The sequence below is a fragment of the Pteropus alecto genome, unplaced genomic scaffold (assembly GCF_000325575.1).
Source record: "Pteropus alecto unplaced genomic scaffold, ASM32557v1 scaffold7, whole genome shotgun sequence".
Classification (NCBI taxonomy): Eukaryota; Metazoa; Chordata; class Mammalia; order Chiroptera; family Pteropodidae; genus Pteropus; species Pteropus alecto.
The window spans coordinates 43,261,593-43,284,949 of record NW_006494614.1 but is presented as its reverse complement, the minus strand read 5'-3'; the positions used below and the strand labels follow the sequence as shown (position 1 = coordinate 43,284,949).

Below are 23,357 nucleotides of genomic sequence, written 5' to 3'. Positions count from 1 at the left end.
GTGGGAGGAGAGAATGGGTGTGGAGAGGCAAAATATTTGGCACAATCATCAGTTCACAGCTCTCTTTGTGAAAGACACATCCTGAAATTATGATAGATTTCTTTCCATCATATAAACTAGTGACATCTCTGTTAGCAGAAAACCTGAATTGCTATTTTAAGTTAAGTTGCTCCAATATGTTAAAATGTAATTAAGCTCACATGCTCTAAAACACAATTTAAAACTGCAAACCCAAGCACTTACCCAGGAAAAATAACACAAGCATAAGAGGCTCCTTCTGAGTTGTTTTCTTTTTTCCTATTAATATTCATTTTGCATTTGTTCATTCAGTTTAACACTAACAAACACATCGACAAATGACATTTACAGTTGATACCAGAGATTTAAGAAAAAAATCAGAGGAACACACTGGTTATTCTATTTGCTCTCAGATCTGTCTTCCTTTTCTCCTGTCCCGTCTGCCTGATTAGAAACTAATTTTCTAATTTCCCAGGATCCTTTGCTCTTGAGCTTCCAGGTAAAGTTGGCCAGTGGAAGCACTGGAGGAAGACTGGAGGGTGGGAGAAGGGGGAGAAGCCAGTATTCTTCTTCTTTCTTTGCTTCAATTGGTGTCTCCTTGTGGTTTCTGAGCCTCCTCTGTGATTCCAGTTTCCAGGATACTAGCTCCTGCCAGATAAAGATTTGGAACTTAGGCTCTGATCATGCCATCTCTTCCATGTTCCTCTTTCCTTTGACAGGGGTGAGTGATTTGTAGGGGACTCTGGCTGTAGCTAATCTCTGCAAAGGCTCACTGTCCTGGTTGACCCCTCAGCAATTCCATTGCCCATATAATCCAAAGTCTGTACTGAATTCCCACTAAAAATCTAACGTTTTTTTTTTTTTTTTTTTTTTTTCTGGACTGCATCCTGAGTGACACAAAAAGATAACCTTTATATGACAAGAATATTTTACCTATTAATTTATCATTTTTTCCTTGTACTTTGGGAAAAGACTATTATTACCTCATGTAAGCAGCAGCACATCTTGGCCTTATCTAGTGGACCTCCAGCCTTAGCAAGAACTTTAGCACCCTCTCTGAATCACTCATCACTCCCCCGTAAACCACCTTGAAGCCTTTGCATATAGCAGCCCCTCTTCCTGGAAACCTCTTATCTCTTTCTCCACCTGGTAGCCTCATCTTTTAAGGCCTGACTCAAAGTCATCTCTGACCCCGTCCAGAAATGCTCCTGCTCCCTTTTCCCACAACCCTCCATATATTCCTCTGTTGGAGCCCTTCTCTGTTTCTGCCTGTCTTTCCCATGAGGCCACAGGCTGTGTCTTATTCATCTTTAGACCTCCACTGCCATTCAGGATATTTGACCTAGAATAACTGCTGAGTAAATATTTACTCAATGGTTGAGGCAGTGAATGAAAGAGTGCTTTGTTAAATGCGAAGGTCTATACAAATGTAAGAGTTTCTTATTTAAATATGATGACTGGCTAATGATGACTCTAAAACACTGGTTTGTGTGAGATTTTCCAGAGAGGTGTTTTTCTATAGCCTTAAGGCTCATTGAATGGACTCCTGACAACCTTTATGGATGTTCATGTAGATAAGTGCTTGGAGTGTGTGAGTGCAGGTGTGTGGGTGAATGTGTGTGCATGTGTGTGACACTGTGGGTGGGGCGGCATATCTGAATGTCTAAGTATCATTTGAGAGCTGAATGTGTGGGTATTTGTCAACATGCGTGTGTGTGTGTGTGTGTGCGTGTGTGTGAGAGAGATGTGTGTGTGAGTGTGTGTGTGTGAGAGAGAGAGAGAGAGAGAGAGAGAGAGAGAGAGAGAGAGAGAGAAAGTATAGGTGTTCGTGTATTCGTGTATACATGATCTATAAAGGTTCTGGTCCCAGGCAATGTTAGTCAATGCTCTTTCCATCTTCCACCCAGTCTCCCAATCCCCACAGAGGCTCCCACATGTCCCTTGACACTTCTGAGGTGTCTCCCCATGTGACTTCTCCCAGAGGCTAAGCCTGCTCCTTCCCGACTGCTATCATTAAAGGCATTTGGGGCATCTGGGAATGGAAATGGGAGAAATTCTAAGTCTCCACCTGGGGCCCTAGGCATAACCTGTGATCTGACCACCAAAGTCAGCTCTCCCCCTTTCCTGGGCTCACTCCAGACTACATTCCTCAGGCTGCTGTTAGGGTGTCCAAGTGGTAAGTTCTGGAAAATGGAATGTGGCAGCAAGCAGCATGTCCCACTTCTGGGCCAGGCCTTAGAGGAAATGCCCACCCCACACTCTCCTTCCCCTCTGCTGGCTAGACCCTGGATGTAGTGACCTCTTTGTGCAGATAACAAGGCCAAAGGGGTGGTGGAAACTGGGTGTCTGAGTCTCTAAGTGAAGAAGGAATCCTGACTAACCCAGTATATAGCCCTGGACTCAGGAGAGCAAGAAATCATATTGTATTGTGTTTGAGCTTTTATGCATTTGCAATCATTTGCAACAATAATTAGCTTCTAACTAATATAGCTTCCTATAGATAAGAAGCGGTGAACCTGAGGAGTTTGTTATGTGTAGGTGTTCAACAGAGATAAGAGGGGGTGAGATGAGTGTGTATTTGGAAGAAATTAGTGTAAGAGAAAGAAATTGGTGCTGGCATCTACACAAGAAATGCAATTCTTGCTTCCCTGGAGTTGTCAGCAAATGCTGCCTCCTTACTCTCCATCCTCCATCCTCCTTAGTTCCCCCAGCACCACCACTTTTGATGTGCTCTTCCCCTCACTCCCATCAATGATGCACCACAGCTGCCTACTGAGCCCCAGTAGTGATTTGGAGAAGCCACATCAAGCTTCTCCATTCCACTTGCCTGCCTCTGCGCACTCATTACTGGCTCTTCACAGAACCACCGGCCTGCCAACTTTGGCCAGCTGTGAGATCTCTGGTCACATGAAAGGGCCTCATTAAATGGAGGCAAATGGCCCTGGCTTCCCAGCCTCTCCCTTTTCCTGCAAAGAGGCCTGTCTGTTTCCCTGCACAAATTGCAAAGAATAGTGGAGACAAGGCTGGTTCTATCTTGCATACAATTATTCAAGTACTTACAATATGCTGGGCACTTGACAGGCAGAGTCCTTTGGTTCTGCACACTGACTCTCTGATGTAAGAGTAATTATCTCCACATTATAGATGAAGAAACTGAGGCTCAAGCAGATGGGTCACCTGCTCAAATTCACACAGCTGGAAAGTGGCTGAGCCAGTGTTGTAAGCCAGATCTCCTAAGGCACTGAGTGTGGTCTTCCCTATACTGTAGTACCTTGAACTGAATTGAGCAGAATTGCTTTTAGCAGGAAGCAAGTCTTAGTGTTAGGCTAATTGTTTGATAGCAATTTAAAATATTTATATTACTATAATGACAGCTAACATTTATTGAACACTTACTATATACATCAAATAACTGTTTTGAGTAATCTACATGTATCAACTACCTAATCCTCATAGCAACCGTTGGAGAAAGGTACTATTTATTATCCCCATTTTATAGATGAAGAAATTGAGACTCAGAAAGATTAAATGATGTGCCCAAAGTTTCATAGAGAGAATGTTTGTGTCTAGCCAAGATTTGAACTTGAAATGTATCCTGTTTAGAAAACCAAGCCTCAGGGATTTGTGGCTGGCAAACCTCATATGAGCTAGAAATTAGGAAACTTGGGCAGTACCTGGATCTGGCTGGGCTGGCAGGGAGATATCATGGGTTCAACACCACAGAAGGATGTGTCTTTTGCCCCATGTGACTCCAAAAGTCTTTTTCAGAAAACACATAGTGACAGTATTAGTTAAGCCCTGGCTTGATGATGGCAGGGATTACTGGAAAGTAGGCCGAAGTGAGCCAAGCCCCAGCAGGCTGTCTCTGTGCTCATTTCCCAGAGTGAGGGTTTGCCTGGTGACAGATGCAGATCTGACCTAGGGAGGCGCTGCCTTTGCTCCCTGACTTAGGATGAGTGGCAGATCTGGCTGCCTGGCAAGGGTTTGGGAAATCACCAGATTCCATGTTCAGCTGAAAAAGCAGTGTCAGGGAGGGAGTTTTATCCTGCTCCATGGCGTTTCTTCATGGAGAAGATAAAGCCAGGAGGTCAGAGTGTGAGTGCTGGAACTGGACTACTAGGGTTCAAAGTCCAAATCCATCACTTAGTGGCTGTATAACCTTGGGAAAGTCACTTGAACTCCCTGTAAAGGGAGACAGATGATAGGCCTTCCTCACAGGATCATTATGAGGACTAAATGAGTCAATGCTTATAATTTGAAACATACTTGGTCCATCATAAACACTCAGTGTATGCTAGCTATTGCAACTGAGGGAGTCATCTGTTCCCAATGAGGACAGAGAGATGAATCCAGCAGGCCTGGGGTTAAATTAGATATCAGCCAGCGAGGCAAGTCCACAGGTGCCCAGTTCAGCTCAGGAGCCAGCCTTCTGAGATCCGCAGTCTGTCTCGGCACAGGCTGCTGGCCCCAGCTTCCCCTGCAGCCCAGGTGCTGCTCTGACTGACTCACCAAGATATCTGCTGGCTCTTTCTAGTTCTCCCTCTGCCATCTCCATTTACAGACCACAGGAACACCAGGTTGAGAGAGCCCATCAGTCCCTCTATAACAGGTTCCTCTGGCTGTCAGCACTCCATTCACACACTTCCAGGGACATGCCAGGCAGCCCATCCCAGCTTCGTACAACCCCTAGTGGCCGGAATCCCTGCTCACATTGGGCTGTTGTGACAGCTGCTGCTTCCTCCAATCAGCTGCAACTCAACTCCATGGGGACATCTGGAACAAGGTGTTTCTGTCTTTAACACATGTCGGTGCTTCTCAAATTATGTAGCAGCTCTCTCATCCCACCTTGAGTCTTTGCTTCTCCAGAATTAACATTTGCATTCCTCCTGGCTGTTTCCTCAGGACGTAGTTTCCAGCTTCTATCCCCAGCTGCTCTCCTCTGATCACATGCCATTTTGTCTTTGGCCCCCCTCTCTGAGGAAGTCTGAGCACAGAGAACAGAGACCCCAAATTCCCTAAACAGACATCACAATTCTGGTGAAGCCCGCCACCCAAGACTATATTGGACTTTCTGGAAGCCGCATCCCATTAGTAGCTCCCACGGAGCAGGAGATCAATGAACACACCCTGCAACGCCCCTAAGGTCACTATTAAGCCAGGCTGTGCCCATTCTGCTCCCCTAAAGTGGTACTTCTACCACTGCAGGGTGCTTGATTCAGGCAAGCTCCCCAGCCCACAGCAGGCTGACCCCCCACCCCCATCTCTCTCTGTGACTCCCCTCATCCAAGTCTCTAAAGATGTGGAACTATTCTCTGTATTCAATTGTCCTTAGCTCCTAGGCTTCAAGAACTGGGTTGCCATGTCTCAGAGGAAAAGATGTGGGCTTTACAATCAGACAGGAATCTCTTTTTGAAGGCTGATTCTGCCCCTAACCAACTGTGTGGCTCTGATCATTTTAACTCTCTCTGAATCTCGGATTGCTCATGTGTGAAATGGGGATAGCAGTATCAATCTCCTGTGGTGAGTGTGAGAAGTTAAGTGCAATGGGGAAAAACGTGGCTGTCCCTTCCACTCCCTTCTCAGGGCCACTTGCTGCCCCAATGATAATGATGATGATGATAATTGCCGTTTCTCTCCTTGTGGAACTGAGAAAAGCTTGCTCAATAACAATTCATCACTTACAGAAAAAAACACAGAAGGTGTCAGACCAATTATACCTTATTATAAACACAGGAGTATGCAGAATGAAGATGCCATACCAGCTACATCCAGAACACACTAGCACAATTGCAGACCCCAAGTCAACGCCACCCAATGATGAATCTGATCAGACAGTTCTCCCCAATTAGCAGATCCATAATTTCATGGGGGCACCACCCAAGTGCAAAGAAACATGAAGCACCGACCTCCTTAAACATGCTATTATAGTGGTAGTTCTAGTCAAGATGATGGAGTAGGTAAATGCTGTGCTCACCTCCTGCCATGACAACATCAAAATTACAACTAAATTATACAACGATCAACTCAAAGAGCCATCTAAAGACTAGTTAAACAAAACTCCTATACTAAGGATATAAAGAAGCCACACTGAGAGTGGTCGGAAGGTGGAGATGCAAAACAGGCTGGCCCCACACCCATGTATGGTGGTTGAGAATTGGAAGGAATATCTCAGCTGCAGAGGCTCTCCCTGAGGAGCAAGGTGTCCCAGCCCCATATCAGGATCCCCAGCCTGGAGCACCAATGCCATGAAGAGGAGACCCCACAACATCAAGCTTTGAAAATCAGTGGGGATTTCTTCCTTCTGGGTGAGATAGAAGATTGTTGGAAACCCAGGCATCTTCTTAAAGGGCCCACACACAGGCTCACTCACTCTTGGGTACTTACCCTGAGATCTAGTGGAGAAATAGCTGCTTGGAAGGCACCAGAGACATACAAGGAGAAACTGAGTTGCATGGCTTCAGGGCAAGAGTTGGAGGGACAGCCAACATTATACCTGGTTTGAGCCCTTCTCCTGTGTAGCCTATAAGCAAGTGCTATCTTGCTTGTGTTGAGCCTTTCCCCAACATGGCCACATCTGAATCTGCATTAGCCAGGTGAAGTCCATTCACTCCACCCTGATGACTCCCTTAAACCCTATGCCACCTAACTCATGCACCAAGGCAGCTGGCCTTGGCCTACACTGCAGTCTTTTATAAAAACCTCTCAAAAGTCCTAAGGACCTAGCTATGTGGTGGCTGGCCTTGGTGTGCACTGTGCTTTTTGTTGAGTGACCCCAGACTCAGAACTGGTGGTAAACCTGAATCTGCATTAAACTGCTGAATACTACTTGCCCCACCCTGATGACTACATGAGACCCTAACTCACCCAACTCTCGTATTGCCCATGGCTTTTAGAGGCTGAGCCTTACATGTGATGGCAGGCTTTGGGGTGTTCTGTGCCATTTGCTAAGCTGTCCCAGGACCTGTGCTGGTGACAGTGGCCTTGATTCGCAGCATAGCCTCTCCCATGTGCCAGCACAGCAGCTACCAACAAGAGATTGATTTGTATCTTCTACCAGGTAGCCCCAAGCGGGTCATAAGCAGCAGCTGATCTTGGCCTACACCAGAACTAACACATACAATGGCTGGCTTCAGACGACAGCAGAGCGTCACCCAATTAGCTCCACAAGCACCACACTCAAAGGGTGGTCTTGGCAGGAACCAGAGCCTCCTGGGATGATTCCCACTCTGTGGGGTCAGATCCCTCTCAATAGCTTATACACTGTGATTGTGGCCAATCCTCACAGCCAGTTAGCCTGAGCGTCAGTCCCACCCACTGACATGTCAACAGCAATCAAGGCTCAACTACAGCAGGAAGGCACACACAACCCACACAAGAGACATTTCTGGAGCACCCAGCTCAGGTAATCAAGGAGACTGCACCACTGGGTCCCACAAGACACCTACTACATAAGGCCTCCCTGCCAAGACTGGGAGATGTAGCAAATCTACTTAATACGTAGAAACAAACACAGAGAGGCAGCCAAAATAAGGAAACAAAGAGACAAGTCTCAAATGAAAGAACAGGAGAAAACTCCAGAAAAAGAACTAAATGAAATGGTAGCAAATAATCTATCAGATACAGAGTTCAAAACATAGATGATTAGAATGCTTAAGAAACCTAGTGAGAACTTGGACAAAGATATAGTAATTATAAGAAGGACATAGAAACCATAAAGATGAACCAGTCAGAAATGAAGGATACAATAACTGAAATGAAGAATACACTATAAGGAATCGACAGTAAACTAGATAAAGCAGAGTATCAAATCAGTGATTTGGAAGACAAAGTAGCAGAAAACACCCAATCAGAACAGCAAAAAGAAAAAAAGAATTTAAAAAATGGGGATAGTTTAAGGGACCTCTGGTACAACATCAAGCATAACAACATTCACATCATAGGGGTACTAGAAGGAGAAGAGAGAGAGCAAGTGACAGAGAACATATTTGAAGAAATAATGACATGAAACTTCTCTAACCTGGTGAAGTCCTGGAAAAAAGAGAGTCTAAAATAAGATGAACCTAAGGAGGCCCACATCAAAACACATCATAATTGAAATACCAAAGGTTAAAGACAAAGAGAATCTTAAAGGCAGCAAGAGAAAGGCAGTTAGTTAACTATAAGGGAGTTTCCATAAGACTGTTAGCTGATTTCTCAACAGAAACTTTGCAGGCCTGAAGAGATTTGCATGAAATATTTAAAGTGATGGAAAACAAGGCCCTACAACCAAGACTGCTCTTCCCAGCAAAGCTGTCATTTAAAATTAATGGAGAGATAAAGAGCATCCCAGACAAGAGAAAACTAAAGGAGTTCATCACTACCAAACCAGTATTACAAGGAATGTTAAAGGGACTTCCTTAAGAAGAAGGGTGGGGGGGGGAGAAGAACATAAATATAATAATAAAATGGCAATAACTATGTACCTATCAACAATTACTTTAAATGTAAATGGATTAAGTGTTCCAATTAAAAGACATAGGGTAGCTGAATAGATAAGAAAAGACCATTACATATGCTCTGCAAGAGACCGACTTCAGATTGGAAGACACACACAGACTAAAAGTAAAGGAATGAAAAAAGATGTTTCTTGCAAATGAAAATGAAAAAAAATTCTTGGATAACAATAACATTTTCAGAAAAAAATAGACTTTAAAACAAAGGCTTTTATAAGATACAAAGAAGGACAATTCATAATGATAAAGGGATGAATCCAACAAGAGGATATGACCTTTGTAAACATTTATGCACCCAACATAGGAACACCTAAATATATAAAAGTAATATTGACAGACATAAAGGGAGAGATTGACAGTAATATAGTCATAGTAGGGGATTTTAACAGCCCATTGACATCAATGGATAGATCTTTCAGACAGAAAATCAACAAAGAAATGGCAGTATTAAATCACACATTAGACCAGATGGATTTAATTGATATTTTTACAGCATTTTATTCCAAAGCAGCAGAATATACATTCTTTTCAAGTGTATATGAAACGTTTTCCAGGATAGACCACAGTTAGGCCACAAAACAAGTCTCAATAAATTTAAGAATATTGAAAGCATATCAAGAGTCTTCTCTGACCACAATGGTATGAAACTAAATATCAATTATAAGAAAAAAAAACCTAAAGCCACACAAACACACAGAGCTAAATAACATGCTATTAAACAATTAATGGGTTAACAATAAGATCAAGGAAGAAATCAAAAGATACCTTGAGACAAATGAAAATGGAAACACAATGACCAAAAATCTGTGGGACACAGTGAAAGCAGTACTAAGAGGGAAATTCATAGCAATACAGATCTACCTTAAGAAGAAAAATTTCAAATAAACATCTAACCTTAAACCTCAAAAAACTATATAAAGAACAACAAACAAAATCTAAAGTGAGCAGAAGGAAGAAAATAATAAAGATCAGAGTGGAAATAAATAAAATAGACTATTAAAAAAAAAAAACAATGCAAAAGATCAATGAAATCAAGAGCTGGTTCTTTGAAAAGATAAATAAAATTATTAAACTTTTAACCAGACTCACTAAAACAAAAGAGAGAGGACCAAAATAAATAAAATCAGAAATGAAAGAGAAATGACAACTGACTCCATAGAAATACAAAAGATTATAAGAAAATACTATGCACAATTAATTATATGCCAACAAATTGGACAACCTGGAAGAAATTGGTACATTCCTAGAAACATACAGTCTTCCAAGACTGAGTAAAGATAAAACAGAAAATCCAAATAGGCTGATTAATAAAATTGAATCCATAATCAAAAAACTCCCAACAAACAGAAGTCCTGGACCAGATGGATTCACAGGTAAATTTTACCAAACATTCAAGGAAGAATTAACATCTATTTGTCTCAAACTATTCCAAAAATTTCAAGAAAATGAAAGTATCCCAATCTTATTTCATGATGCCATCATTATTCTGATTCCAAAACCAGATAAAAACATTACACAAAAAGAAAATTATATGTTGATATCCCTGATAAACATAGATGCAAAAATCCTCAACAAAATATTAGCAAACAAAATTCAGCAATACATTAAAACAATTATACACCATGATCCAGTGGGACTTATTCCTGGGATGCAAGATTGTTTCAATATCCGCTAATCAATTAACATGATATACCACATAAACAAACTGAAGGATAAAAGTTATATGATCATATTAATAGATGCAGAAAAAGCGTTTGAAAAAATACAGTATTCATTTATGATAAAAACTCTCATCAAAGTGGGATTAAAGGGAACGTACCTCAACATAATAAAGTCCACATATGACAAACACACAGCTAACATACTCAATGGAGAAAAGATAAAAGCATTTTTCTTAAGATCAGAAACAAGACAAGGATGTCCACTTTCACCACTTTTATTTAAATAGTATTGGAAGTCCTAGCCACAGCAATCAGACAAGAAAAAGAAATAAAAGCCCTCTAAATGGAAAGGAAGAAGTAAAACTATCATTATTATCAGATGACATGATACTGCATATAAAGAACCCTAAAGATTCCACCAAAAAAAATGTTAGAACTGATAAATAAATTAAAGATACAAAATTAATATTCATAAATTTGTTGCATTTTTATGTATTAATAATAAACTGTCAGAAACAGAAATTAAGAAAACAGTCTCATTTATAATAGCATCAAAAAATACCTAGGGATAAATTTAACCAAAAAGGCTAAAGATCTGTACTTGGAAAATTATATTTCCTTGTCCTAGGGAATATATCAGAAAAAAAAACAAATGAGATTACATAAAACTAAAAAGTTTTTGTGCAGCAAAAGAAACCATAAAAGAAAAAAACGAAAAGATAATCTACTTAATGGGAGAAGATATTCACCAATAATACATCCAATAAGGAGTTATTATTCAAAACCAAAAAACAACACCAAAAAAACTAACAATTTATTTTAAAAAAATGGGTAAAAGACTTGAATAGACATTTCTCCAAAGAAGACATACAGATGGCCAATAGACATATGAAAAGATGCTTAATGTCATTAATCATCAGAGAAATTCAAATTAAAACCACAAAGAGATATCACTTCACACCTGTCAAAATGGCCATCATCAATAAATCAAGAAACAACAAAGGTTGTCAAGGATGTGGAGAAAAGGGAACCCTCGTTTATTGTTGGTTAGTTTGGAAATTGGTGCAGCTACTATGGAAAACATTACAGAGGTTCCTCAAAAAATTAAAAATAGAACTACCTTATGACTCAACAATTCCACTTTTGTGTATATATCTGAAGAAATCCAAAACACTAATTTGCAACGAACACTTCTGTGTTCATTGCAGCATTATTTACAATAGTCAAGATATGGAAGCAACCTAAGTGACCATCAATAGATGATTAGATCAAGAAGTGGTATGTATATACAACGGAATACTACTCAGCTGTAAAAAAGAATGAAATTTTATCATTTGCAACAACTTGGATGAACCCGGAAAGTATTATGCTAAGTAAAATAAGTCAAAGAAAGAAAGACATATACATATGACCTCACTTATATGTGGAATCTAAAGAACAAGATAAACAAACAAACCAGAAATAGACTCATAGATACAGAGAACAAACTGATTGTTGCCAGATGGGAGCAAGGTTGGGGGACTTGGTGAAAAAAGTGAAGGGACTAGAAAGTACAAATTAGTAATTAATAAATAGTCATAGAGATGTAAAGTACAGCACAGGGAATATAACCATGTATGGTGCCAGGTAGGTACTAGACTTATCAAGGGGACCACTTTGTAAGTTATATAAATGTCTAACCCCTATGCTGTACACATGAAACTAACATAAAATAATATTGAATGTCAGCTACAATCGAAAAAAATGCTGTTACAGAGCTCTCTCAGGCTGTACATATACTAAAATTAGGACCATACAGAGAAGATTCTCATGGCCTCTGCACAAGGATGACATGCAAATTCATAAATCATTCCATATTTTATAATTCTGCATGTTACAACATGGAGGAGCCTTGAAGATGTTATGCTAAATGAAATAAGCCAGACACAAAAGGACAAATATTGTATGCTTCCACTCATATGAAGCATCTAGAGTGGTCAAATTCATAGAGACAGAAAATAGAAGTGGACTGAGGTGGGGGAGATGGGCGTTAGTGTTTAGTGGGTACAGAGTTTCAATTCGAGATGATGAAAAAGTTGTAGAGGAGGTTGGTAGTAATGATGCATAACGAAGTGAAAGTACTTAATGCTAATGAACTGCACACTTAAAATGGTTAAAACAGCAAAATTTTCTGTTATGTACATCTTTGCACAATTTTTTTAAATGGCAAAAAAAAAAAAAAAAAGAAAAGAAATCCATCACAAAGCAAATTCTGCCTGATGAGCAGGAAGAGCCGAAACTGTTAAAAGCACATTTGCTACTTCAAAGTAGCTGATGCACACTCAGGTAACAGTCACCATTAGCAGGGGCTTCTTGGTTCTGTTTTCCATGGGTTTGGTTGGCCCTGTGAGATTTGGGATGCGAGGCAGCATTTGGGGAGGGACCCAGGTTAAGTAAGGTAGCTCCTTGGCCATCTGCCTACTCTTTTTTTTACCTGTCCTAATAGTTGAAGAACAGGGCAGCTCCAGAAAAGAGCTTGGAACGAACCAAATGCATGGGCAGAGAGGTCGCAGAAGATAAAAGCATGATAGTTCACAGCATCCTCCGTGATGTCAGCTGGGCTTGGATTCAAATCCCTCTGTGCCAGTGATTAGCTGTATGACCTGAGATAAATTATTCAATCCTTTCTGCCTTAGTTAAATAGGAATACTAGTACCTACTTTATAGAACTACTGTCAGGATTAAATGAGATAAAGTGTGTTAAATGCTTGGCACGATGCCTGGCAATAAATGAGTGAACAGTAAACAAACACTAGGTTTTGTTTCAATAATAATGGCTGAGTCAACGATTACCTGTGATAAAAAAAATCAAGATGAAAGGAAGTGCTCAGTCATTTCATGAATGGGTTTGGAGACCTGCCTTTCCTCCCGATTATAACCCTGTCCCTCTGTCAAAACAGAAGCTTCTTGAAGAAAAGAACAGTATCAACCTCCAGGTTGAATCTGTGTTATGATGAAAAAAAGCTCACTATTTTTGCAATGTATGTAAGTCACTTCACATCTCTGAGCTTCAGTCATTTTTCTTGTCTGCAAAATGGGTTAATAATATTAATCATGTGGCATCACTGTGAAAATTAAATACGATATTTGTTCAGTATTGAGCACAGTATTTAAAATATGTTTGTGCAATAAAAATGACCACGATGATGTTTGATTTGGTGTCTGAAGATAAGGTTCAAATCTGGGCTCATCATCTGCTAGCTGAGCAGTTTTGCATAAGGAGATATCACTCCTCTGAATCTCAATTTCCTCATCTGTCAAATGAGAGTGATTATACTGCTACCCACCCTATAGAATTGTTGGGAAAACCTATGAAGACGAGTCTTTTTGGACACAGTATGTAAGGGTAAAGCATTCATGAATGTGAGCTGTCATTTTTTATAATAAGGACTCAACACCCATGCATGAATGAGGGACCAAGAAATTGACTGGCACTTCCTTTAGGGCCACTCCAAGCTATGTGTCTGGAGGCTGAACCCCATGATCAAATAGCTGCTGAACAGCCGGCGTGCTGAGCTGCAATGTCTTTCTCCCACTGCCTCACCCACCGAGAGATGCCCTTTCCATCTGGTAGGTACCTACTCAGCACTTTTCTGGGCTACATTTCTGCTGATCCTCCCAGGACACCAGTGCCTCTCAAGCAGGCTGGCTGGGAAGGGATTAATCAGGGGTGGGGAGAGAAATGACCTCTGGTGGGATACCTCAGGTAGGCAGTGGGGAGGCCACTCTGTCCAGCCAAGTGAGAGGCCTTAACACAATCCCAACCCTGGAACCTGTGAGAGAGAGGATGGGGGAACAGAGCTGTCCTCGCCCACCAACTAATATCCTCAGGTCCAAGCTAAATGCACAAGGCTCTGAGCCCAGTTCTGTCACGAGCTTGCTGTGAGAACTTCGGTGAGTCACTTTCTTTCTCTGTGCTTCTATATCCAATTCTGACATTCTAGAATTCCAGGAGCAAGGAGAAGGCAGGAGGAGAACAGGCAGGGCACAGCCATCAAAGAGTTGTAGGAGTTGTACCAACCTCTGAGAACACACAGAATTTGGCACCAGAGTGACCTGGGCTCTGGGTTCAAGTGCCAACTCAGGTTTTTGGCTGCATGAGCTTTACCCCATTACTTAACTTCTCAGAGCTTCAATCTTCTTGTTTGTAAAAGCAGTTTGCAAATCTAATTTGCAGAATCACGAAGATTAGAAATAATGTATTCAAAGCACTGGCATACAATATATACTCAATAAATCATACTTACAGCAGGTCATCACATAATGTAGTTTTGTTCAATGTTGTTTTGTTATAACTTTGATGAGATGCATAGGGACTTAACTCTTGTTTATATCAATTAGCCTATGGTAAAATTGTTTTCATTATTTGTCATTTCGCTTAAAGTTACAGAACCTGTCGATGCTGTTAAGTGGGGGCTTATTGTATATAGTGAATGCTTACTACTTTATTATCTGTCGTCTACCTATCATCTACCTATAGTCTATCTACCTATCTATCTACCTACCTACCTACCTATATATCATTTATTATCATATCTATCTATCTATCATCTATCTATCATCTATCTATCTAATCTATCTTTATTATAGATAACATTAACATCATCCAACCCCCAATCTCCCAGCAGGATCTCTTGCAGTGGCAGTAGATGAGCTACCTGGGGGCACTGGTAGGTTGCGCTAGGGGTCAGGGTTCCTGTGCTAAGTGGAAAGATGAGCCTCACTATGGGATTTACTCATTAGCCAGGAGCTTTCAGGTGAAGCTAGCCTGGACTGGAGGTTCACTGTCCTGATTTTAACTGGTAATAACTAAAAACAGCAGTTTTACTCTTCTCCCCCTTCCCAGCCTCCCTCCAAGCCTGGGCACAGCCAGCTCCTGTGGGGACAATGAACACAGAATGGAGCCACTAAATTCACTTCAGTGTCCGTAGAAGCTGGCCACATAGGTCTGTGACCTCAGTATTGAAGTAATCATGTGAGTAAATCACGTGTGAGTAAATTATGTGTGAGTAAATTACAGACATTCTCATATCTCTACTTGTCTGGGAGTCTCTCCAGTACTGTTTATTTGGGGCTTCAGGAACTGGCCTGCTCTCCTTCCTCTTCTGGTTTGGCTGGGGAGAGGCCATGCTGGGCTGCAGATGAAGCAAGGCTAATAAGGACTGATCCTGCTTTGCTCTCACACACAGGTGGGGTAGAGGGTGAAGCCCAGCTGGGGAAGCTGGGTGAGTGCCCATTGGCCAGTGTGAGTGTGGGGTGGAGTTGGGGGGCAGGGAATCCACTGGCCTGTGTTTATGTGTGTGTACGTGTGTGTGTGTGTGTGTGTGTGTGTGTGTGTGTGTGTGTGTATGAATTTGTGTCTGTTGGCCAGTGTGAGTATGAGTGCATGTCTATCTGCTTGTGTGTATGTTTGTGTGAATGTGAGTGTGTATCTATTGGCTGGTGTAGAATCATCCTTGGTGTGAACAGAGAAGAGAGGAGGATGTTGGCTGGAGGCTGTGAGTGTATGCAAGCATTAAAATAAGTTGAGCATTTGAATGAGTCAGTGCATTGGAGAAAATGTCCTTGCAGGGGCCTGTAAGTCTCCCATGACCTGGTCCCACTATCTCTCTGCCCCCTCTCCTAGACTCTGACCCTTGTTCTCACTGCTGTAGCCACCTCGGCCCCTTGTTGCTCCTTAGATGTTCCTTGGGGTCTTGTGCTGGCTGTTCTCTCTGCCTGGGATGCCTTTACCAAAGAGCTCTGCTTAGCTCACCACCTTCAAGTCTTTGCCAAGATGCCCCTTCTCAGTGAGGTCCACCCAGTCCCCCTATTTGATATTGTAAATTGCTTACCACCCAAAGTCTTAGACCTTGTTCTGCTGTTTTTGGTTTTTGTTTTGTTTTTTTTTTGAATAGCACGTATTGCCTCCCCACAGCTATATAATTTACTCATTTATCATGCCCGTTGCCATTTTTCCTATGAAGATGAGGATCTCCAGTTCTTTTGTTCACTGATGCATCCCAAGCACCCAGAATGGTAGCATTTATTTTATGGCATTTTTGCCTCTGGTTTCTCATTTGTAATATGGTGATGATAATAGAAGTTATTTACTTCAAGGAGTTGTTAGGCAGATTAAATGAATGAATACCTAAAAGTACCAAAAACAGTGCTTGGCACATAGTTCAATAAATGTTAGCTATTATTGCTATACTCCATCACTGCTTGGAAGAATCAAATGAGTGATCCGTGTGAAGTCTCTAGCATGCAGGTGGTCAGACAGGGTGAAGGTGCTTCATAAACATTTCTTACCTCACTCCCACTTGTTCTTAAAATTCCTAGGATGGAAAATTCCCTGACTTTCCCCAGTCATGGAACCCCTATTTTTAGACATGCTTTGGATTAGAAAGTTAGTTATCAGGGAATTTATTACTTTTTTTTTTTAAATCAAGTGTGGAGCAAGCAAGCCCTAGCCTGCCCCGACCAGGGCTGCACAGCTTCCTCATCCTATAGATAGTTAATAAAATGTGACCTGTACTGACAAGTACATTCTCTAATAGGTGTGATTATAGCTCGAACTATGCAGGACCCAAATTCTGGCCTGGGCCTTGGGTGCCCAGATTCTTCTCCCAGTTCTGCAACCCCAACAGGTTGTATGACCCAGGGCAAGTCCTGTCCCTTGTCTTGGTCTGTGCTCTTCTCTGGTGAAGGGTTGGGATTAGTTCATTGTTAAGGTCTTTCCAGGCTCATCCATTCATCCAGGACATTTTCATGGGGCCCCTGTTGCATGCCAGTGCTGCTCTTGGCACTCAGGATACAGCAGTGACCACAAGACACAAGTCCCTGCCCCATGAGCTGACCTTCTGGATGGGGAGAGGGTAGATAGTAAATGATAAACACAATTAGTAAATTATTTAGTATGTTAGAAAGTGGAGCATGGAAAAAAGAAAAAGTATTATAGGTTAAGAGCAGGTGAAAGTGTTAGATGATAGGGAGGGCAGGTTCAGTTCTAAATGGGGCGATAAGGGGTAACCTCATTGAAAGGGTTACCTTTGAGGTGAAGGACATCCTACATTCTAGGAACCTATAGATCTCAATGAGTATTGCTGCATTCCAGAGACAGCATCATTTGGGTCGCTTGGAGTCCCCCATTTCTTCTTTTTGTCCATCTCTGGGCATACTGATCCCCAGTTGCCCAGTGAGTGACAGGGCTGGAAGACAGATCAGCCAAGATCCCAAGAGTGGTGAGTGATTTACCGCTGTCTTCATTCACACTCCAATATTTCATGGTTCCCATGGCTCTAATGGAATAAATATGACCTTTTATTCTTCCCTTTGCTTAAAACTCAAGGTCAACAGCCCAGCTGTGATCTATTGCCTGCTCCCTCCACTGAACATCTGTGAGACAGGAAGCCCCATGGCTGTCAGAGATTCATGGCACCTTCCTTCAGCCCTGCATGCCTGCCTGCCCCTCGGCACTGGGCCTGGGCTTTGTTCAGCTGTGGAAGGCAGTGGTCACAGTGGATCTGGAGGATGATGGCTCATTGAAGACAGAGACTGAGCCATAAATCTCCCTCTCCCCTGAGCATGCCGCATCACTAGGGTTGAACTATGACCTGGGTTTCATTTCAGTCCTGGGAGGAGGCAGCAATGGGGAAGCCGAGCAACCATGGTTCAAAAGGCAATTTATAAATGAGAACACTCCAGGGCATGATCATCAGTTTTCTGAACGGAGAAGAGCTGAAGGGTATGCACCAGCTGCCCAGCTCAGATGGAATCAATCCTCCAGGCCCTTTTGGCAGCCGAGGCCTCCTACTTTCAAAGAAGCGAGCCACTTTTCTTGTCAGACATTACTAGCACTGCCTGGAAGTTCTTCCAGTTGTCTGAGACCCATACCTGCTACACCCACCAATTTCCTCTTGTTTCCTCCTTATGTGTGGGTGGGTGGGATGGATTGATCTGGTTCACACTTTCCCTGCTTCCTCATGATCTTGTTTAGATCTATCTATCTGATGGTCTGAGTGACAACAGGCTGATGGTCTGAGTTTGTTAATAGATTAAGTGGCCGGAAAGGGGACAATCTAGAAGGGAAATGGGGTCACTGGCCTCTATTTTAAATGTACTACCTTTGATATCCACTCAAGATAGCCACCTGACTCCTCTCCATCATAATTCATGTTGTGGGAAGAAGAGTGATCAGGAGTTCTCTGGAGCACAGCGGGCCTGGGTTTGAATTCTGGCTCTGCTATTTCCAAGCTGAGAGACCTTGGGAAGTTTACCCAACTTCTCTGATGCCAGAGATTCCTGCCCTGTAAAGCAGTATGATAGAAATAGCTATTCCCAGGCGTTCGCGTGTGTGCTCAGTGTGGTGGAAAGCAAACAGTAATCCCTCAAATGCTAGTTGTGTATTATTAAGGTGTCAAGGTGCAGACCCTAGAGCTAGCCCGCCTGGGTTCAAAACCCAGAAAGGACACCTTAGAAACTCTTTGTGCCTCAGTCTTCTCATTTGGAAAATCAAGATAATAACAGCACTTTCTTCATCGGAATGTAGAAAGAATTAAAGGAGCTAATAAATGGAAACCACTTAGCGTAGTACCTGGCATGAAATAACTTCTCAGAAAGGTTGGCTCTTATTACCATCATCATTACTGGAGAAGAAACCACCTGCATTCACTTGGCACTTTTGACCTAATTTCCATCAATTGGTTTTGTGATTTATAATCCACTTACTTCCAACCGAAGATAGTAGGTAAGTTGCAACATAAAAATATGTATAAAATGAGACAAGAACATTTTTAAAAATGTTATATGACAGGTCAGAAAACAGCAAGAAGACTTGAACTAGAGGCCCTGGACCCCAGGCTGGTTTGTTGTGACATCCAAACATTAACTTCAGTTATAACCCCCACGTGCTCACAAAGCTGCCACAAAGACCTGGGCCACTTCATCTTGGAAATAGCCTAGGGATGAGAGGGCATGATGGCTTCAGGACAGTGTGAGGAGAGTGGCTTTGCTGAGGTACCCCGTTTGTGTTGGACTTGAAACATAGCAGGGCAGAGTGGGCTAAGGCTGCCTTCAGATGGGGGACATTCTCAGCTCAGGTGGGAGTGCCTCAGTCCACTTTGCTCCAGCCAGGCCACATCCAGAATACTGCCCGCTGATGAACCCTACACATACAGAAGGATGGCACAACCTGGATCACATCTGAGGAAAGGGACAAGGAGATGTACCATAGGACACACCCCTTCCTGCTCCAGAGAGAAAAACATGGCAGCCTTGCATATACAGTGCCTCCTGTGTTTCATCACTGATTAAGCTCCTATTTGACCTTCTGAGTCACCTCCTCCAAGAAAGCTTCCCTGATCTCCCTGGGCTTGGTCAGTTCCCTGGGACCTGCTCTCATGTATGCACTCACAGCACTTACACAACTGTAGTAACTGAATCAGTCACTACTCAAGTACATGGTCCATCTCCCCAGGAAATGCAAGCTATTCTTGGCCAATTCCCCTGTTAGTGATCCAAACCTGACATTATAAGCATAAAATAAATACCTCTTGAATGACTAGAGGTAAAAGGACAAGAATAGAGGAAGGCAAGGAGGAAGAAAGTTGAATCTGGAAAAAAAATAGCATTAGGTGAGCCATAAGAATTATCTGCAAAAATTAAATGGACATATTATGAAAGAAGAATTTGTTTTCTTCCTGATGAGGATGAAGGCAGCAGAATCTAGGGGAGAATGTAGAAGGAGATGGATTTGGTACCTGTTATAAGGAAATCTTTTTAGCTAGAGCACCCAACATGGTGTGGGCTCTTGAAAAAAAGGAGGGAGAATTTCTTGTGTCTGGAAGTTACCCCTATGTGGGGCCACTCAACATTCCAGGGGTGGTAGGAGTGGGTACGATGGGTGAGAGATATGTGAGCATTATAAGGATTCAGAAAGAAAGGAGAGGGCTGACACGGGTGACCTTGAACTGTCCTTTTCTCACTCTGTACCCATTTTAATTTATGAGAGAAGAACTAGGCACATTTTAAAGATAGAAGAACAGAGTCCAAGAGAGCTGTGGTGAATCAATAGCTAGACTGGTCCCAAGACCATGGCTTTTCTCCTCTTTCTCTGAACTCTCTCAAACCCTTGGCAATATATCCATACAGGAGAACAGGACTTTGTGGTTGTCTTATGACCCCTTCCTTACTCCCTCCATTCTCCTGATGTTGGGACCTCCACTATGCCCTCCATCATGTCCATATCTTCAGTTGGACAGTCTCAGATGAAACCAGAATCTCGCTGGTTTCTATCCATGACAAATGCAAAGAAATATATCTCTAATGGTGGAATTCCAGGCTCTCTAATCTGTAAAGGAAATATTTTTGGATAGTATCCTGTTCCTAAGCCCACTCTAGGCAGGATGAGAAGAGTAGGGTTTAGGTCTGAACCTCGGCATACATGCTTTCCCAGCATCAGGGAGGCAGATACCACCCACTCAGATTTGCTGCATGACAGAAATGTCCTTCCAGACCCCTGCCCAAGAGGAAGAACTGCTGAGCACCTGCCTAGCTGACCAGAGAATTTTCAAAGCCTCCCTATTCTACTCAGACCCTCTTTTGAGTGACAATCAAAGCTTGGGAGAGGAGAGCAAAGCTGCCTTGAGAAGCAGTCCTTGGCACTGGCTCACACATTTTGACAGGCGGGAAAAAATCTCGTGTTTAATACCGGCTGCTGCCACCATCTCAGCTTTCAAGATCCTGCCTCCATGCCAGGGCCTCGGCAGCCTTCCGACCTGTCCACACACACCCAGGAGGGAAAACACAGGTCACCAAGTACCTGGCTACTGGCCACCTCACACCCACAACTGCCACCTCCATCACTGCAGCCAGGCACCGGCCAAATGCATTTAAGAGCCACTAGAGATAGATTTATTCTTGGAAATACTGCAGCATCTCTCTAATGAGCTCATTAAACAAGAATATAAATAATCACTCCCTATCAAAATAAGAGGACTTGGGGCAGAGAGGGTGGGTAATACTGACTGAGGAGCTAGGGCAGCAATAGGTGAGATATTCTGTCCTGAAGAGGGAGAACAGAACTCCTTTCCACTAGAGGCTGTGGGCTGTGTTTCTCAAACAAGGCAGATGCAGACCCAAGAATTCTGCCAAAAGAAACATCACAACATGCTCCTTACCTGAGTATTTCCTGCTCACTCATGTGTCTGCAACCTAACCTCCTTCCATCCTCATAATGAGCATAAACGGAAGAGATGGATTGGATTTTCTCCCATTTTGTGGATATAGACAGTAAGGAGCAGAAGACATAGCTGAGACCCCTGTAACCATCCTGTAACTGGTCTCCCTTCTTTCACTCCTGCCCCTCTGCAGACTATTCTCCACCCGTCAGCCAGAATCTTCTTTTGTAATCATATCATGCCACTCTCCTGCACTCAACCCCCAAATGGCTCCCATCTCATTCAGGATAAAATCAAAGGCCTCATTATGGCGTACGAGTCCTTACATGATCCAGCCCTACCCAGTCCTCTACCCTCAGTTACTATTACTTTTCCTCTAGATGCACTAGATCCCTTGCTGTTTCCCCAACAAGGACAATTTATTCCTACTCCAGGGCCTTTATATGTGTTGTTTCCCCTGTCTGGCTCCTTCTTTCACTCCATTCGGATCTCTGTTCCAATGTTACTCCTTAGAAGAACCATCCCTGACCACCTATATAAAACAGTAGCCCCCAGTCTCTGTCTCCTTACACTAATTATTTTTATTTCTGGTACACATTTAAAAATTACTCTTCCTCTCCCCTATAAGAATGTAAGCTCCTTGGAGTCAAGGTCTTGGCCTATCTTATTCTAACCCTAGGGTCTTGACCAAAGTCTGCCTCAAAGCAGACACTCAATACGTATTTGTCAATTGAATAAATGAAAATCTAACTGCTAAAAATCAAAGTATGGTTTGTTCCTAGACCATCCAGTTCCAAATCCAGTTTTTTTCCTCCACAGATCATTCCTCCCCTTTGAACTTGAGTCTGGCTTCCCACTGACAACAAGAAAAAGCCTGATGTCAGGACAGAGCACGAGTTTCAAGATCCAGTTACACCACCTCCAAGCTGTTGGACCTCATAAGTCACATCACTCCCTTATGGCTTAGCATCTTCATCTGTCAAGTGGCAACAGTACACCTCAGAGGGTTGACTTACCAACTATGAGAACACACAGTGTTTTTATAACAGTAACCGGTATGTGTAAGGGCTCAGTAAGTGTAGCTATTTTGTGTGACATTCAAGGGCACAGGCTGCCTTCTCCTATCCTCTCTGAACAAAACTCCTATTTCCCTAGACCAGAGGTTCTCAAAGTGTGGTCCCTAGACAGCCCGCATCTGCCCACTGATTAGAACTGCAGATTCTCAGATCCAACTCCAGACAGACCAAGTCAGAAACTCAGAGGGTAGGGTCCTGCATCTGTGTGCTAACAAGTCTGCCAGGAGACTCTGATCATGCTCAAGTCTGAACCACGGCCCTAGAGATAGCCATTCCACCAGGTATGCAGGTAGGAGAGACTGAATTTTTGGTCCTGCTTCTTCACTCCCCTGTAATAATACGGTACTTCCACAGCCTTGCTGTGGCCTGATAGTGGGTGAAATGTGTGCCCTTGCTCTTGACTTTGGGCTTAGTCCACTTGCTTAGGCCAATGGGATTTAACAGATGTGATGCCAGCAGAGGCTTGACATTAGCTTTTTCTGTTGGGCTCATCCTCTTACATTTCTGCTATCACCATAAAAACAACAACAACAACAACAACAACAACAACAACAACAACAACTCTCTATATAACCACTGCCCCTCTGCTTGGCTCCAGAGAGATAGACAGAGAAGGTCTAAACTAGATCTGGAGCCTGAGGTCCAGTCCAGCCCTGCCCAGCCCAAACCAGTTGAACTCTAACCAACGTGCAAACCCACTAATAAGAAAATTAAATGTTGGTGGTTGTAAGTCACCTAAGTTTTGAAGTTGTTTGTCATGCAGTAGTACTGTAGCAGCAGCTGACTAATACACTAAGGGACCTCACAGATCTTTGACCAGGCATGATCATCCCTGCCTCTGCCTCTGTCTTCACTGGTTCCACATAAAACAGCTATCCTTCCCTCTTCCTTCCAAATCCCACCTACACCCCA

The 23,357-nt window shown here is 42.7% G+C and overlaps 1 protein-coding gene and 1 non-coding gene across 2 annotated transcripts in view; one reads left to right on the top strand and one right to left on the bottom strand.

Annotated features, from left to right (window-relative positions):
• LRFN2 (leucine rich repeat and fibronectin type III domain containing 2) overlaps positions 1-23,357 on the bottom strand; it is a 51,357-nt gene that overhangs the window by 6,984 nt on the left and 21,016 nt on the right. The window lies entirely within an intron of this gene.
• On the top strand, positions 11,928-12,032 carry LOC112474652. Its single transcript, XR_003044511.1, has one exon. It is a non-coding gene; the product is annotated as a U6 spliceosomal RNA (small nuclear RNA).